We start from the raw sequence: 6,166 nt of genomic DNA on the forward strand, positions 1-6,166 counted from the left end.
CNCCTCAGCCTCCCAAAGTGCTGGGATTACAGGCGTGAGCCACCGCGCCCAGCCACTGTATTTTGTTTTCTATAGACCTCTCACTCCAAGGTGCTTTTTCATGCGATCTCCTTATAACAAACTCCCAAAAATAAGTTGCGCACCATCAGCTGGGCGCGGTGGCTCACACCTGTAATCCCAGCACTTTGGAAGGCCGAGGCGAGTGAATCACAAGGTCAGGCGTTCGAGACCAGCCTGACCAACAACATGGTGAAATCCTATCTCTACTAACAATACAAAAATTAGCCAGGCGTGGTGGCACACCCCTGTAATCCCCGCTACTTGGTAGACTGAGGCAGGAAAATCACTTGAACCCGGGAGGCGGAGGTTGCAGTGAGCTGAGATCACCCCATTGCACTCCAGCCTGGGCGACAGAGCGAGACTCCGTCTCAAAAAAAAAAAAAAAAAAAAAAAAAAGCTCAAAACTCTGCTTGGCCTTTAGGAAACAAAGTCCTAGAGGAAGTCCTGAGGCTCAACAGGCTCAGGATTAGATGCGCTAACAGAAAAGTTTGAATAAAAGTATGGGAATTCATGAGCAAGTCTTGTGTCTAAGCCTGGTGAGCTGGTAATTCACCTCAAACAGTGCTTTTTTTTTTTTGAGACAGAGTGCTGCTCTGTCACCCAGGCCGAATTGTAATGACCTGATCTCAGCTCACTGCAACCTCCACCTCCCAGGTTCAAGCAATTTTCCTGTCTCAGGAGTACCTGGGAATACAGGCACATGCCACCACACCCTGCTAATTTTTGTATTTTTAGTAGAGGTGGGGTTTCACCATGTTGGCCAGGCTAGTCTCAAACTCCTAACCTTAGGTGATCCACCCACCTCGGCCTCCCAAAGTGTTGGGATTACAGGCATGAGCCACCATGTCCAGAGAGTACATTAAATCTCAATCTAATTGAAAAGCTCTGACAGGGCCATAAGGAGAAAAACTTATTTTCTTTATTCTTATTTACTTGTTGAGACAGTGTCTTGCTCTGTTGCCCAGTCCAGAGTGCAGTGACATGGCTCACTACAGCCTTAGCCTCCTGGGTTCAGTTAATCCTCACACCTCAGCCTCCCAAGTAGCTGAGTAGCTGGCACCACAGGCATGCACCACCACGACAGGCACGTGCTACCATACCTGGCTAACTTAAAATTTTTTTCTGTGCAGACAGGCTTGTTGGAACTCCTGTGCTCAAGCAATCCTCTTGCCTCGGCCTCCCAAAGTGCTGGGATTACAGGCGTGAGCCACTGCACCCAGCCTATCTATCTATCTGTCAATCAATCAATCAATCAATCAATCAATCATCTATCTATCTATTGAGACAGGGTCTCACACTGTCACCCAGGCAGGAGTGCAGCGGTACAATCATAGGTCACTGCAGCATCAACCTTCTGGGCTCAAGCAGTCCTTCCACCTCAATCTCTCAAGTAGCTGGGACTATAGGCACACTCCAGCACACCCAGCTAGTTTTTAAATTTTTGTAGAGATGGGGGTCTTGCTATGTTGCCTATGCTAGTCTTGAACTTCTGGCTTCAAGTGACCTTCCCACCTCAGCATTCCAAAGTGCTGAGTTTACAGGCATGAGCCACCACACCCAGATGAAACTGGACATTTTCATGATTTACATTAATCCACATCAAATCAGCTGCTGCTTACTCACGCTTTTTTCCAAGTTAACATTTAATTATTGTTTACCAAGCAGTTGAAATTGCTATGGGTCCCTTAGTCTTTCTCATTCTCCCACCATTCAATCCAAATCTCTGTCAGATTATGAATGTTAGAATTAGAGGTGCCTACTGAAAATAACTGAGACTCTAAGAACTGTGAGCTTTTCTTTATTCACTGTTGAATTCCCAACGCCAACACATTACTTGGCGTGCAGCAGGTACCCAACAAAGGCAAGCAGGCAGGGAACAAAATACTGCCTGGGAAGCAGACTTAAAGCAAACATGAAAAGGCTGTCTCTTCTTCCTACTTATTCTGAGTTGGAGTTTCAAAAGAAGTTTTGTATAATGATTGATTTTGGTTCTGTCTTTTTTGGTGATGGTGGTAGGTGTGTGTTAGTTGCAACTACACCCATGTATTTCTCTTCAGGAGTCTAAGGACATGAAAGTAAGAATGCCCAGAATGTTTTGGGTGGGACTGCACAAGGTACTTCTCTGGCTGACTACATTGATGTGTATGCCTTCCTGGGCAGCAGAGATTTTACGTTGGATTGCAGTGTATTGAGCACTTGGACCCACCCTCATAAAAAACCATACATTTATCTGCCTCTGCCCCCTCACCTGCACACTCCTCTGCCAGGAAACTAGGGAAAGCATTTTGTGGGAGATGTTTTGGAGCTAAAGTTTTTCTTCTGGCTCAGAGCAAACTGCAATAAACTCTGGCAATAACCAGCTCCAGGAAGGGCAGGAAATGACACATGTCCCCACTGCAGCAGCTTTTGTTCAAAAACTGAGTGACTTCATGATATGATCACGTGTGCTGTGGAATGTATGCACTGAACCAAAAGCTGCTCATCCTGAGTTTTTTTTAAGCAAAGATTATTAAAGCTAAAACATTTCAGTAATTTTGTCTCAAGGCCATGGTTTTTTGTTTTTGGTTTTTTGTTTTTTTTTTTTTTTTTGAGACAGAGTCTTGCTCTTGTCGCCCAAACTGGAGTACAGTGGCACGATCTTGGCTCACTGCAACCTCCACCTCCCATGTTCAAGCGATTCTCCTGCCTCAGCCTCCCGAGTAGCTGGGATTACAGGCGCCCACCACAAAGCCTGGCTAATTGTTTTTGTATTTTTAGTAGAGATGGGGTTTCACCATGTTAGTCAGGCTGGTCTTGAACTCCTGACCTTGTGATCTGCCTGCCTCAGCCTCCCAAAGTGCTGGGATTACAGGTGTGAGCCACCGTGTCCGGCCTATGTTTAAAAGTTGATTGGACAGCTTTGCACAGTGACAGGATCATAGCCAATGAGGCACGCTTAGTGCTAATTGAAAACTTTTCCCAATACCCTGGCATTGGCAGTTTTTGACAGTCTCTGTGGAGACTGAACTTAAAAAACAAAAGTTGATTGGAAACTTTTTTTTTTTTTTTTTTTTTGAGATGGAGTCTTGCTGTCGCCCAGGCTGGAGTGCAGTGGCACAATCTTGGCTCACTGCAACCTCCTCTTCCTGGGTTCAAGCGATTCTCCTGCCTCAACCTCCCAAGTAGCTGTGATTACACGTGCATGCCACCACACCCGGCTAATTTTGTATTTTTAGTAGACAGGGTTTCGCCATGTTGGCCAGGCTGGTCTTGAACTCCTGACCTTAAGTGATCCATCTGCCTCAGCCTCCCAACTGATGGGATCACAGGCGTGAGCCACCACGCCTGGCAAGATTTCAAATTCTTTTTTTTTTGTTTTTTTTTTTTTTTTTGAGACGGAGTCTTGCTCGTCGCCCAGGCTGGGATGGGCAGTGCCGGATCCAGCTCACTGCAAGCTCCGCTCCAAGGTTACGCCATTCTCCTGCCTCAGCCTCCCGAATAGCTGGGACTACAGTCCTCCCACCACCTCGCCCTGCTAGTTTTTTTGTATTTTTTAGTCAGAGACGGGTTCACCATGTTAGCCAGGAGGTCTCGATCTCTCTGACCCTCGTGATCCGCACCCGTCTCTCGCATCGCCCAAAGTGCTGGGATTACAGGCTTGAGCCACCGCACCCGGCCAAGATTTCAAATTTCTATAAGAATTTGGAAAAGGCATAACATTATCAATGACTTATTAGGAGTCTACTAAATTTACTAATTCCTTCCTTTTTGAATTCCTATAACATTTCCAGTTTGAAGCATATGACTTACTACTTTAAGACTGATCTCTAGTTGTTTTATATATACAAATTTTATCTAAGCTCCAGAGTAGGAATAATATATATATTTGCGTATATATGTAATATACATGTAATAATAATATATATTGTGTGTATACATATACATTTTTTTAATAGTCTCACCATTGCCCAGGCTGGAGTGCAGTGACACAATCCTGGTTCACTGTAACATCCACCTCCTGGGTTCAAGTGATTATTGTGCCTCAGCCTCCCGAGTAGCTGGGATTACAGGTGTGGGCCCCCATGCACAGCTAATTTTTTGTTTTGTTTTGTTTTGTATTTCAGTAGAGATGGGCTTTCACCATGTTTCTCAGCCTGGTCTTGAACTCCTGAGCTCAGGCAATCCACCCGCCTCCACCTCCCAAAGTGCTAGGATTACAGGCCTGAGCCACCACGCCAGCCCATATTCTACATTCCACTGAATCCCTCACAGCTCTTTAAAACAGTACTTAATGCATGGAAGAGGCTTATAAATACTTCACCTGAAATTCCATTACCTATTCGAACAGAGGTTACATTAGAAAATGGAATGCCATTAAGTATGAGTAATTTAATCAAAGGGAATGATTTTTTTTTTCTTCGATATGGATTCTTGCTCTGTCTCTCAGGCTGGAGTGCAATGGCGCAATCTCAGCTCACCGCAACCTCTGCCTCCCGGGTTCAAGCGATTCCAATTCTCTGCCTCAGCCTCCTGAGTAGCTGGGATTACGGGCACCCACCACCACGCCCGGCTAATTTTTGTATTTTTAGTAGAGAAGGGGTTTCACCATCTTGGCCAGGCTGGTCTTGAACTCCTGACCTCGTGATCCACCTGCCTTGGCTTCCCAAAGTGCTAGGATTACAGGCGGGAGCCACCACACCCAGCCAGGGGAACGATTTTTTAAATTAAGTAAAAAAAAAAGAGAGAGAAGGAAAAATGGAATGCCATTCCTCCAGTGCCTGTTTCTAGTGGACACTGACAGTTACTGACCATTCAAAAATGTTAAATAGGCAGGGTGCAGTGGCTCACACCTGCAATCTCAGCACTTTGGGAGGCCAAGGAAGGCGGATCACTTGAGGCCAGGAGTTTGATACCAGCCCGGCCAACATGGTGTAACCCTGTCTGTACTAAATATACAAAAAACTAGCCAGGCATGGTGGTGCATGCCTGTAATCCCAGCTACTTGGGAGGCTGAGGCACAAGGATCACTTGAACCCAGGAGGCACAGGCTGCACTGAGCTGAGATGGTATCCCTGCACTCCAGCCTGTGACAGTGAGACTCTGTTTCAAAAAAAAAAAAACTTAAATAATAATAAAGACATAAAAATCCACTCCTGGGCCAGGTGAGGTGGCTCAGGCCTGTAATCCCAGCACTTTGGAAGGCTGAGGCAGGAGGATTCTTGAGGCCAGGAGTTCGAGACCCACCTCTACAAAATATGTAAAAATTTGGCATGGCATGGTAGCATGTGCCATAGTCCCAGCTACTGAAGAGGCTTAGGCAGGAGGATCACCTTAAACCCAGGCGTTCAAGGTCACAGTGAGCCACGATCACACCACTGCACTGTAGCCTAGCAGACAGAGGGACACTGTCTTTTTTAAACCAAAGATGGGCCAGGTGCAGTGACTCACACCTATAATCCCAGCACTTTGGGATGCCAAGGTGGGTGGATCACTTGAGGTTAGGAGTTCGAGAGGTCAGGAGTTCGAGACCAGCCTGGCCAACATGGCGAAACCGTCTCTAATACAAAAATTACCTGGTCGTGGCAGTGTGCGCCTGTAATCCCAGCTACTCAGGAGGCTAAGGTGGGAGAATCACTTGAACCCAGGGGGCAGGAGCTGCAGTGAGCCCAGATCACACCACTGCACTCCAGCCTGGGTGACAGTAAGACTCTGTCTCAAAACAAAAAAATCCATTTGTTTAACTTCCAAACTAGGCCCTCTCCACTAGTGGCCATTTACAGTAATGGAGATTAAATGACCATGTAAAAAATTATCATTCTTTCACTTATTTAGTGTATTTACTTATAACAACTTTAAGTAATCCCTGATCAGGTAGCAAATGTGCTGCCATTATCCCTATGTGTTTTTCCTGTCCCCTCCCAAGAGGTAATCTGTTCAAATGAACGGGGATTCCATGGCATGCTCCCTAGCACTTGACATGGTGTTTTGTTCATGGTGGGCACTCAAATTTTTTGAATTCGTGTTTTCCAGAATATCACATCTCATAGTTATGTTTTTCTTAAAACAGCTCTTTTGCAATGATTCCAAAAATTCTACCCACTGATAGTTAAGCAAAGGAAAGCCCAAG

This window comes from Rhinopithecus bieti, unplaced genomic scaffold (assembly GCF_001698545.2).
Source record: "Rhinopithecus bieti isolate Rb0 unplaced genomic scaffold, ASM169854v2 scaffold_64010, whole genome shotgun sequence".
Lineage (NCBI taxonomy): Eukaryota > Metazoa > Chordata > Mammalia > Primates > Cercopithecidae > Rhinopithecus > Rhinopithecus bieti.